Genomic DNA, 13,015 nt, shown 5'->3' with positions numbered 1-13,015 from the left:
GGCGGCGGTACTGTGGGTCAGGAGTGGGTTGCACCAACAGGACCAGAGGGCCGTGGGTCAGGAGTGAAGGGTACCGGCAGTGCCAGGGTACTGCAGGTTGGGAATGAAGGGCACCAGCAGTGTCAAAGGGCTGTGGGTTGGGAGTGAGGGGTACTAGCATGACCCCCGGGGGGGGGGCAGGGGACTGGGGGTTAGGAGTGAGGGGCACCAACAGCATAGGTGTGGCACCAGCATATCAGGGTTGCTCAGTGTCACAAAGCAGCGGGGGGGACAGCCTCAGCTGGACCTGCATCCTGGTGAGTGAAGGGCAGGGTGAGTTCTGATTTTCCATGATAAAAAAAACCCCAACAAAATTAAATGCCGAAATAGATAGGTATTTAGAATGTATTTAATTATAAGGATTGAGGCACTGGTAGCCTTCCAACTTGGTTTAAAATTTTAAATATATCAGTAAAATGTTGTGTTCAACTAGTACACATATACTGCATAGTGGTGTTTCATTTTGATTGTGGGAAAATGTGGATTTGTGGGGTTTAAATCAAATAACTTGTGATTTTTATCAGAGAAGTTGCAATTTTTAAACAGAGAAAACCAGGATCCTTGATGAACATAATACACCTAGATCAAGCTGTCCTACTGGAGCAGACCATATGCAGGCCACAAGGGGTTACACTGTAGCCCCCAGGCTGCTGCCCAGCTGCTATTCCCTTCTTCTCTCTAGCTGCAACAGCAGCTGGAGCCTCTGGGCTCCCCTCTTCTCCAGTTTTCACTGCAAAACAGTGCATTGCACAGCATGAGGAGCAGAGGGTGAACCTGGGGCTTCACAAACGTATGGTGTATCAGTGGCAGAAGGGGGCAAAGATGCGTGGTGCATTGTGGGGGAGGGCATCCCCATGGCTTGTAGCCCGGGAGGCTTGTGGCTTGGCCTGGCGTGGCCCACAGGTATGTAGCCCCCACTAGTATGGCCTACAGGGCATTCAGCCCTGAGTTGCTTAGAAGTTGGGCAGCCATGACCTAGATGAAATACCTAGAATTTTGGTCTTTCTAAATAAAACAAATATAGTTAAATTAACAAATCCACAGGCTGTGAAAAAGTCTATAAGCATGCTGTTTGTATACTGCAGTCTAAAAAAATAACTAAAGGTTCAATTATTCTACTGGTCTGAAGGAAAGTAACAAGTTTTATGCACCAAAAGTTGGTCTGGGCTGACCATTTCTATACCGAGTTCCAGCCCAAGACAACTCAGAACAGACTACAAAATCTCTGGGAAAATAGAAAAGTTAGTGATTATTATGGAAATAAAGGCAAAGCTTTCATTATACTGGTTCCTGATGAGACCACTATATAGAAATGCCTCTGTAGTTTATAATGTAAATAGAACTCTGCATGGATCTGTAAAACATGACAGAAATAAAATGCTCTTTGATAGGAAAAGAAACTCCATGCAGTGGAGAAAAAATAGTCTGAAGATTGTGTTCTGTTCCTATAAAACTGTCACACCCTACATAAGAATACATGGTCTGATCCTGTAAATGGCAGCTCTTAGCCCAATATCCCATGTCACACAACAGCACGGAATGGATTTGAAAGGGAGAGTGAACAGGGTATGAACATATGAATCGTGAAGACTACATAAAGGAAGTCAACAACTCTCCGACACTACCTACTGTAAAGAACTACAAGAAGATCCTACCCTTTTCACCATGAAACTCAAAAATACCATCAAATCATTTCCATCAGAACTACAAGAAAAATTACAGACCTTGATCCCCCGCCGATACCCAACCCAGGGACTTTTTACATGCCCCCTAAAATCCACAAACAAGGGAACCCTGGCAGACCTATCATATCCAACCATGGAACCCTAAGTGAGGAAATATCAGGTTTCGTTGAATCAATCCTAAAACCACTTGTCACCCAAAGAGCAGGTTTTGCCCAAGACACTACAGGCTTTCTATGGAAACTTAAACACACAGACCACCTTCCCAGCAACACCCTCCTAGCCACCATGGATGTTACCAGCTTATACCACAACATGATGGTATCCAAGCCTGCCTTACATACCTGCAAGAGCAATATGACAACTCAGAGTACAGACCCAAAGACATTACTGACCTTATACGCTCACCCTCACACACAACAATTTCACTTTTAACAACCAACACTTCCTCCACACCATGGGCACAGCTATGGGCACCAAAATGGCCCCACAGTATGCCAACCTTTTTATGAGCCACCTGGAAGAAGAATTCCTCAAGAGCTGCACCATAAAACCCTTGCTATGCTTAAAATATATCAATGATATCTTCATCATTTGGACTGAAAACCTGCAATCTCTGATTGAGCTCCATCAGAAATTCAATAATCATCATCCCTCCATCTGACTATCTCTTGAATACTCCAATACCAACATATCCTTTTTAGACACAGTGATCAGTAGCCAGAATGGTAACATACAAAGCACGTTATACAAGAAACCCACAGACCAACATGCATATCTGCACAAAGCCAGCAGTCACCCTAAATGCACCAAAAAAGCTGTGATATACAGTTAAGCCCTCAGATACCACCGAATCTGCACTGAGGAGAACACCCGGGATTGCCACCTCACCAATCTTAAAAGGGCTTTCATTCAACAAGGACACTCCTCCAGAGAGATAGATTGCTCGTATGAAAGAGCCACCTGGATACCACATGAACAATTGCTGCAGTACAGAAGAAAACCCCCCACTAATCGTACACCATTGGTTATGACTTATCACCCCTCCCTCAAATCCATACGGAAAATCCTCAAACAATTGCAACCCATACTAGGAGACCCTATTCTTAAAGACATCTTCCCAGAACCACACATCCTAGCCTTAAAACAAGCACCGAACCTCGCTAACCTCAGCACTAGAAGCAAGCTTCCTACCGCCTAAAACGTACCAAATGGATCCAGACCATGCCATGACAAGAAATGCAAGATGCCAACACATCTCCACCACCTCCACAATTACTACACCCCACAACAGAGCCATCAGCATTCCTCCATATTACAGCTGCACCTCCAGAAACATAGTATCTCATCCAATGCACCAAATGCCCTCATGGAAAATATGCAGGAGAGACCAAACAACAACTGCACACCAGAATGGATGAACACCAGAAATCTATCAAAGACAAGAATACCCAACTACCAGTGGGCACATTTCTCACAAGAAAGCCACTCTCTCTCCAATCTCTCAGTTTTAATCCTCAAAGGGAACTTACAAAACACTTCTCAGAGATGATCCTATGAACTTCATTTCACCAACCTCCTGGATACAAAAAATCATGGACTAAACATGGACGTTGGATTTACGACACATTATAACTTGCCTGGCATCCGACTCCCCAGGTACCTCTCCACTATCAACTGCTACATTTATCTCCCTTTTCTCTCCCCCCCATCCAGCCTCTCTCTTACCCACTGACTCCTCAATTTACATCTTTAGTGACTGCCTTTCTTGCATGCATACCAGCCTCTGGCTTTACTATTCATTCCATCTAGGAAGAGCGCACACCAACTGCAGAGGCTTCCTCAGCCTGACAAAGGGTTTTTAAACCCAAAAGCTTGCTAAGAATTTTTTTTCCCAACTATTTAAGTTGGTCTAATAAAAGATATCAGATTCACTGAACTTTGTCTGCCTATGTCCTCAGACCAATACAGCTACAACCTACACACACAGTATGACCAGGGTTTTTTCCCTTTTCTCTCACGTGCAGCCTCCACAATCAGGGTCTAGGGAGTTCCAATTCAGAGGCTGTACCCCTAACTCCCAGGCTACTGGTGCACCTTTCCTCCAAGAATCTGTTCAATCCCTTTTTGAATCTGGCCATACTGTCAGCTTCCACAACATATTGTGGCAATGAGTTTCACAGTTTAATTACACACTATGTGAAAAAGAACTTCCTTTTGTTAGTTTTAAACTTACTACCTACTATTTCATTTTCTGAGCCCTAGTTCTTATATTGTGAGAGATATAAATCCCTGTTTACTTTCTCTGCACTATTTAGTATTTTGTCAACCCTTACTGTATCCCCACGTGTCTCTTTTCTTAAACTGAATAAACCTAGCCTCTTTAGTCTCTCCTCATATGAAAACCCTTCCATACCACTAATCATCACTTATTGCTCTTCTCTGTTCTTCTTTAGACTAATTTTGTCTCCTCCACATTAGACCATGCTAGCAAACACTGCCATAAAAGTATACCCACCCATCTGCTTCTGTTCCATATGCACTAATGTATCTATACCTGTGACCAAGAGCAGTGGTCACCATGCTTAAAGCAGTTAAGTTACAGTGTTTTGAGACTAAATTCACACTGAGTAGGAGTAAGTGGGTGGGGGGTATGTTTTGTCCAAGGTGTTCCTGGCATAGTCAAATTCAACAGCAACTGTGATGGGGTTAACTTTCAGCTATTTAAGTTTGAGGAGGGTGAGCAACGCTAAAGAGTAGACTCTGCCTCTCCTGTATGCATCCAGAAAGGCAGCATAGCCCACAACGGCATTACCACATCTCCATCCTAGTATGCAAGTCAGTTTCCTTGCTTAACACACATGTGTACCATTTCTGAATGGCTAATTTTTGGGTAAAAGATGCATGTGGTATGTGAGTAAATATATTATGAACAGACAAAGCAATTAAACAAATCAGTATTTAGCAATATATATGTTGTACATATGTTAATAGTGCAACAAAAATGGAAACATATGGTAAAATGTGAAAAAATGCTAACTTTCTTCTACCTGATATTAGTATTTCTTCAAGCATTTTATTATCTGTACCCTGATGCCCATGCCCCAGCTGCCCTGTTATCTCTAATCTATTAATCTTCTCAGTCCTCTTCTCTCCCTGTCTGATCTGAGAATTAATTCATTTTATTACACTGTCTCCACTACCTTTGATTCCTTTTTCTAGTCTCTCCCATCACAATGTTCTTATGCCATTGACTGCCTCCAGAGAAAGCCCCATGACTAGGTGGGCTTGTCAATTTAAAAAATGCATCCTTTCTTTGCTCGGTTCTAAAATGTTGTACTATTTCTCCACTCATTCTAGCACCTACAGTTAATGTAACTACTACAATTAGCTTCTTCTTCCCATACCACAGCCCCCTAATTTATATATAAAGAAGTTTATCTTCAGAAATTCAGAATTATCAAATTGTGCATATAGGTAAGCTACATATTTAAGAGACCCCTTGTTTTTTAAAATGCATCATTACTTGCTTCAAATTTCCCTCCCACAACAACCCCTGAAGTCAGCTTCCATGGTCTATTCTGGCACCTCTGTGCTGAATGGACTTCATACTCTGTTTTTTCTTATTTTTCAGGAAGTACCACACAATACCTCAACACTTGTTTAATTTAAACATGAAAAACCCTGAACTTCTCGATTTTCCTTCAATCCTTTCTTAGCTCACCACATTATTACTGGCAGACAATTCCACTACCATCCCCATCACTTCAGCTTGTAAATCTAGTTTTTACATATCCATATCTTATTTTTTGTCCATTTTTGCTATGTTTCCCTCTAAAATGTTATTCTGATTCTCTCCTGCCATGAACCTGGTGAATGCCACAGTTATCCAGTTTATCTGAACTATTTTTTCAGCTCCCCTCACTCCTCTCAAAATTTCCTCTTTAATCCTTTCCTCCTTTTGCTTGACTAATCCTTCACCTGGGTCCTCTACACAGAGTTCAAGCATGTTCTCCTCGCTTGAAAAGTTTTATACAGTTCTGTATTACCTACATTTTCTTTTTTATATTGTTCTCTACCCCTTCTGCCTATTCTTAACTTGTTGTTCCCTTTGTTTTTTTCTCTGAATCATGGCCTTTTCCACGCTGCTCAAAACACCTGTAATGTTGCCCTCTTCCTATCCTTGCTATCTTTCAAATCTCTTTTAAAAAAACCCATTTCTTTCTCTTGCTCATCATGGCCGACATTCCACTCCCATGCTCACTCCTTTTTGCCCTTTTTCAATCTCCTTTTTAAAAAAATCAGAATTCATAAGATTTGTTCTCCATGGCTAACTCACTTTTATTTATTTTAACCTGCATTTCTGCTTTTCCTGTCACCTTGATATTCTATGTTGATCCAATTTACATTGTAAAAGATTCAGAGTACAGATTGAGGGCAAGATTCACTGAGGAAGATAGACACCTACAGCCTAGTGGAGTTCACATCTCATTTAGGTACCTGGGCTTTTTACACATTGTATAAGGAGAATTATGTACCTGGGAATGGGATCCACAAGTTTCAGCAGGGAACTGCCAACATTTGCCCAGAAAAAATAAAACACTTCAAACCAATGACAAGGGCCTGGCTATTCCAATTCTATAATACATGTGTAACCCCATACAAAGTACCTAAGGTATAACAGCAAGCACATGCTGTAGCACTCCTAAAAACAGAAAAAGATTCTACAGATCCAAAGTGCTTCAGATATATATCTTTACTGTGTTATCATTTCAGACTCTTTGAATCCTTATCTTAAACTGGCTTTCAAAGAACACCTAATCCTCAAGAAAAGGAAATCCACCCAGGAAAAGCATACACTGATCAAATATTAAACACCCGCAGCACATTAAAGATGGCTTCCAAAAGGGAATGTTCACTGGTGCCATATTTATGGACCTATCAGCAGCTTATGACACTGTAAACCGCCAGAAGCTCCTTGAAAAAAAAAAAGATACAATGAAAGATTACCAACTGTTATCAATAATGCAATCCTTCCTAGAAAATCAATGATTCTACATTGACATATGTAGGAAGTGCAGTCAATGGCGAAAACAAAAGAATGGCCTACCTGAAGGGCACATATTCTTCATTCTTATACTATTTAACATCTACACCAATGATCAGCCAATTTACCCTGGCACAAGAAGTTTTATTTATCCAGACAATGTGTGTACAGCAAAAGCTTTGTTATCTGGCACCCAAAGGGAATGTGGGGTGCCTGACAACCAAATATGCCAGTTACCTAAGAGGCCTGAACAGGTGTCTCTGCCTGTTTGGGCTGCCGCCTCTCCCAACATCCTGTGTGTTGCTGCCCCTCCCACCATGTTGCCACCCCTCTCACTGCATCAGTGTGCCAGGGAAAAGGGAGGAGGGCCCTGCGCAGGTTGCTATACCCTGGGCCATGGGGGCTTAGTGAAACCAGAAGTGCCATGGTGGGCACTTCTGATTTTGTTTTTACCTTACAAGCCAACATGACAGCTCATAGAGCATGCCAGTTTGTAAGGTGCTAGATAACGTGGCTTTTACTGTACTACCACCCAAACAGAGAAGTTCACTCAGGTCAAAGCCACATTGGCTTCGCTGCTCAATGGATTGTCAGATGATTACATCAAAAATCAACTACATGTAATCCAAAAAACCACAGGTTAATCTTTTCTACCTTTGGAACCAAGATGCTATTAAGTGACTCAACCTAACCTTAAATGAAATAGCTCTTGCCCACTGCTGAAATTCTGCCTACTCGGGAGTGACTCTCACCAGTGGTTCATCAGTGGTTCTCAACCTTTTTTATACCAGGATTCATTTGTAAACATCGATGGTCAGTCTCGACCCCATGCTCCTCACTCCCGATGCGCTGCCCCCCACCCTTAGTCCCTAGCCCTGCAGTGTGTGGGGCAGGAGGTGAGTGTGGGGCATGAGGGGCCCCAAGGAGCCCCTTGCAGGGTAGAACTCTGACAGCCTGCAAGGGAAAACCCATGGTTTCCCACATTTTTGTCCTTTAAAGGAGAATCCATTTTTAAAGTTTATTGGCCCATTTTTTAAGTTTGTGGCCCTTTCATATATTCTCGTGACCCACTTTTGGGTCGCAACTCACGGGTTGAGAAATGCTTCTCTAGACCACACACTTTCATGTAAAGGTAGTGTAAAAATCATGTTGTAGCCAGGGTCATCAGAAATTATGCAAGAGGCAAGGATTTATTACAATGGTATCTTTTATTGGACCAACAGTATCATTGGAATTAAGTTAAGTAAGTTTTCAAATGTAAGACACTCTTCCTCAGGTCTCTGATCACAGGAAGCCTGGCATAGCATAGTGATCAGAAACCTGAGGAAGAATGTCTTGTCTAACTTTATCCCAATTACATAGTTGATCCAATAAAAGATATCACCCTAAGAAATCCTTGCCTCTAGCACATAAAGCACATACAGAAAAGACAAAGTGCAAAGTTAGTCCCTGGGACAACATATTAAAGGAGCTCATCAACTCCAAATGGGGGGCAATCCAACAACGTTACCCACTACTGTGCTTGCACTTTGTTATTCAACAACTGAATAACCATGCCAGGTTTAGGAAAGATAGGCACATGAAAAGAAGCTAGACACTGTGCTGAATGAAAATTACGGGTGCATTGCTGGATGCCTTAAACCAAAGAATGTCAAGTCTCCATTTACGTGACAGTCACCCCACCTGACATCAAGAGAACAGTAACAAGCAAAACAGAATGCATTAAGCAGATCAAAGATAAGACATACCCACTATATGGCCACATTGCAGCTCCCAGTAGACTAAAATCATGGAAAAGTTACTTCTTTAGAATGCAGCCACTGGATGAAACACTGGCAATCACACAATTAAGAATGTGGGAACCATGACTAGCAGTGACCCCGGAAGGATTTAGGACTAATATCAAAACATCTCCCTTCGGGCATAGAGCTTTATTGACCAACATGGGGAGTCCTGAACTGTCTCTGTCAGTGAGACCAAAGTTAACATGCAACTGTGGGGATATACTAACAATGCAAACATCATTTGCAAATGCAGAGGAAACTTTCAGATTAGAGAACAACTACTGGCCTGCTCATATATAAGAGAACCACGTACTAACAAGGATCTCACTAAGGCTACATATCGAGCAACAGTATCTACTCATTTTGGGGCTCAATTTAACCATGGTGACAGAACATGAGAAGAAGCAACAGCATGCCGAACAGAGAATCACCAAATTTAGCCACTAGGAAGTTGTATATTTTAAGCCCAGCCCCTTCCTTTAACTTAGGTGCTTAACTGGGCTGGTGAGAGACACCCATCTCTGATCAGGATTCATAAACTTGAACCCACTCCTGTATTTAAGTGTCTCTATATTGTTTGTAAAAACAGACAATGGTGGTAGCAGCATTTTAGCCAACAGCTCAAAATTAAGGTAATCACCCCAACAATTGAAGCCCTGGGTTCAAATCCCACCTCTGCCAGAGGGGATCTAAACCGGAATCTCCCAGTGGGGACCCCAGCCACACAGCTACAAATTACTGGGAAGGTTCATGTAGTCCTACTTGTTAAGTATGGAGGGAATACTTAAATATTTATTAAGCACCATTTAAAGCACAAGTGTGAGCATGACTCTAGCTTAGCGGACAGGGCACACACTGAGGAAGGAAAGAGAACTGTTTGCTCATCCTTAAACCCATATTTCTTATACATTAAGTGACTGATCTAACCACTGTCCTGTTGGATAAAGGTAGGGATACCACCTACTTGTCTTGTGTGGCAATATATGTGCTCTGAGAAAGTCTACAGGATGAGACTTTGCAAGTGAGGGAACTGAAGGAACAACTATTGCATGAACTCTGGGAGTGCTTAGGCAAGAGCTAGATGTTTAGTGCTATCAGGAATTACATAGTTGTGTACATGTGCTCCTGCAGAAACGTGTCTATGGGATTTACCTGTGGAAATGTACACACAGACGGACTTTAGGAATGGGATTGGTGAATGCCACTGAAGCCTAGATATTGGACTTAGGCCCTTAGCCTAGATATTAGATTCAAGTGTCCCTTTAGGTGCCTTAATCCCCAGTGAGAATCTACTCTGGGTTTTTAATCTCTGTAAGAGGCTATTAATACAATTTATTAGTAATAAACTTTTAACCTATATAAATAATTCACATAACAAGCTCTGGGACTGTAGAACATAAAATGTAGTGTTGCCTACAAATACCCTAATTTGAAGTTTTTGTGGATAAACTGCTGAACAACTTCTAATCTTACCCACACAGGTATTGAATAAGGCAGAACTTACGTTTTCCAACTTTCTTATATTTAAGAAAGAGGGGTCAGGCAGTTTCTGTTGGACAGTAGACATTCCTGTAACTATAAAGATGTACTTTTTGGAAGGCTCAAATACATGCTAAACGCTGAGTGTCACAGAAGACTTTTTTGGTTTTTTTACTTAATAAATGCACACGCACACCAGACAATTTCTGTTAAATGCAGATATTTGAGTCTCTTGCATTTAACAAGAAATACAGACCTTGTTTTCTACTGTTCCACAGAAGTTTGGTTTAATTTCTCTCCTCTTGGATATAAGACATTGTGGTAACGGTAATCTATGTAATTACCATAGTAATTTAATAATTGCTGGTTATATAATTGTGGGTGTACTCCAGACCCGTGAAAGATCTATACTATCTGCCTTATTATAATGTGAAAATAATAGAAAAAGTATGTTTGTTGATATTTGCATTGAAAACATGGGAACCATATAGTAACTAAAATGTATCATTACTATGATAAATTATGACTAAAAATATTGCATGACTATTGCTATGTTAACTATTGCTACTGTAGAATCCTACCATTCAGTATTTCAAACATGTCCCAACAAATCAGAGTGGTATTTATACAGAAACAGCCGTAAAAAATGTTAACAGAAAAATGTCAACATAAATGGTAAACTGATGTACAAAGTTTCTATTATTCATTATATCAGAGTTCACTTTGCTTTATTTTTCCCCCAACAATAAGAAATTATTGCTATACTATACTAGTTATTACATTTCTTAGCTCTGTTGAAATACAGTTAGTACTCAATATGTTCTGTGAAGAACTTGGTTAAGATATGTACCATAAAATAAAATATTTATATTTATATAGGACTGGCTTTACTCAAGGATTTTTAAAAATTATTATTGGTATTACCATTGCACTGAGGATCGGGCCCCAGTCATTGATGTGGATGTCTTTGTGCCATGCACTGGGGGCATCTACAAGTGCTATTAAGGCGCAGCAATAAACTCCAGCACATATCACACCAGAGTTTATTCCTCCTGGGTATGGCATTTGAACGTGGGCCTGGAACTGCAGCACATTAAAGTGGGTTGAAACAGCCCCGGCTGGCAGGAGGCCTGCAGTGTCAGCCTGCCAGCCCAAGACTGCTCTGCACTGGCTCAGTGTGCTGCAGAGGGGCTGGCTGTGGCATGAGGGTGATTCCGTGCAGGACTAGCTGGCAGACAGCCCCTAGACTGAATCAGTCTTGTGACAGTCAGGCCTGTCAACGTCTACATGTGCGTTACTGCGGACTTAATTAAAATTACTCCATCTTAATAGCACTGCCCATGTAGACACTAAGACGTTTACTGCAGAGCTAATTAGGCAACTCCATAGTAAACATCTTGTGTAGGTGCTTCCATTGTAACTCAAAAAGTTAAAAATCTAAGTTTAAGAGCACAGACAAAAAATGTGTACAGACAGAGAGAGGGGAAAGCAGTCAGGAAACAATGAGGTAATACTAATCAAAACAGGCTAAAGGTCACAGAACCAAGTATCTAATGATCTTACTGATTACTGGATTATCTAAATATAATGCCCTAGTAAGACATCATTTTACAAATTCATATAAATAATTTACATACTATTATTTCTAGATGGGAGTGTTATATAGATATATAGGCTCAAGGACAAGAAAACAGTTCTCTTTCCTCCCTAGTCTGATAAGAATATGTAAATATACTGGTTCCCAACACATTATGGATTTTTCTTATTGTTTATGTATTATTGTTTCTTTTCTTTTTTTCAAGTGCAGTAATGATATATAATTCAGGCCCTGCTACATGTTTCACTTAAGGCAAGATTAACCAATCAATTGTGTTTTAAATTGTAACCTGGCCACGCAATCAATCAACTAATGGTGTGATAAAACAAGAAATAAGCCACAAAATCATTCTACAAAAATGCATAATAACTTGGTGGCTGATTCCTTTCAGACTGTTAATTGAATATGTGACCAGGTAAGTCCCTATCAGGATTTCAGGGACAGATATGAAACATGGAAGATGCCGAATTTTAGCCAGTTTGGGATTTAAACATCATTGCCAAACAACAAGAAAGATTTCTACACCTCCCTGGGAGTCTGCCATTGAACACCATCAGGGAAAGAATCCTGCCTTATCTGCACATCAAAGAGCAACTCACAAAGACACTCTCACAGACCCAGAGGAACAGACTTCCACCTTCAGCTTCCTCTGTGCAAAAATGAAGTTTATTTTCTACCTATGGGAACTTTTGACCATCTTTAATTTTCCCTGAGCCTGAGGAAGGGCATGTGTGGCTGAAAGCATGCAGAAAAAGATCATTTTTTGTAATTTATTTGGTCTAATAAAATGCATCATCTCTGAACCAAGGGTTCTAGAGTTTTGCATTTCTTTAAGAATGCAGGGAGCACTAGTTAAAAAATGCATCTAAATCATGCAAAGTTAGATGCTAGAATGAGTAAATTGGCTTGATATTCTATAAACTGGTGTTAAACAAGAGCACGCAATATTGTCTTCTTATGTAAAACCTATGAACCTTCCCTATTTGGTGCAATAAAATGCAAGAACAGTCTTTCAACTAGCAGACTTAATTATCTTTAAAATTTTACTTAATAGTTTATCTTTTTTGTCACAGTACCTGGAAAATCCTTAAACTCAATACATCATGTTATAAATGTAGATTAAGAGTGTAATTTAATTTTTTTTATACACAGCTGAAAAAGGAAGAAAAAGAGCAATTTCTTGAGAACCTGCTTTAAAATGAGTGATTACTAAAAAGGTTAAGTGTGAATATAAACAACCAGAAAGAGTTTATTTTTCCACAAAGAACTGAAATTAGAAATAAAAACTAATCCTTTCAAACATTAGATAATGGTTCAGACTGACCAGTTGCAGGTTAGGAAAATATAGGGCTCAAAGGCAGACATTAGAGAGCTCTTAAACATCACA

General features: G+C 40.5%; 1 protein-coding gene and 1 pseudogene across 1 annotated transcript in view; one reads left to right on the top strand and one right to left on the bottom strand.

Annotated features, from left to right (window-relative positions):
• The window catches only part of NUBPL (NUBP iron-sulfur cluster assembly factor, mitochondrial), a 225,428-nt gene that overhangs the window by 129,952 nt on the left and 82,461 nt on the right, over positions 1-13,015 (bottom strand). The gene's annotated exons all lie outside the window — the stretch shown is intronic.
• Positions 1,803-2,922, top strand: LOC149871972 (uncharacterized; annotated as a pseudogene).

This window comes from Crocodylus siamensis, chromosome 2, assembly GCF_052110815.1.
Source record: "Crocodylus siamensis isolate JL-2025a chromosome 2, ASM5211081v1, whole genome shotgun sequence".
Classification (NCBI taxonomy): domain Eukaryota; kingdom Metazoa; phylum Chordata; order Crocodylia; family Crocodylidae; genus Crocodylus; species Crocodylus siamensis.
Note: the sequence above shows the minus strand (reverse complement) of the source record. Positions and strands in the feature narration are given on the sequence as shown.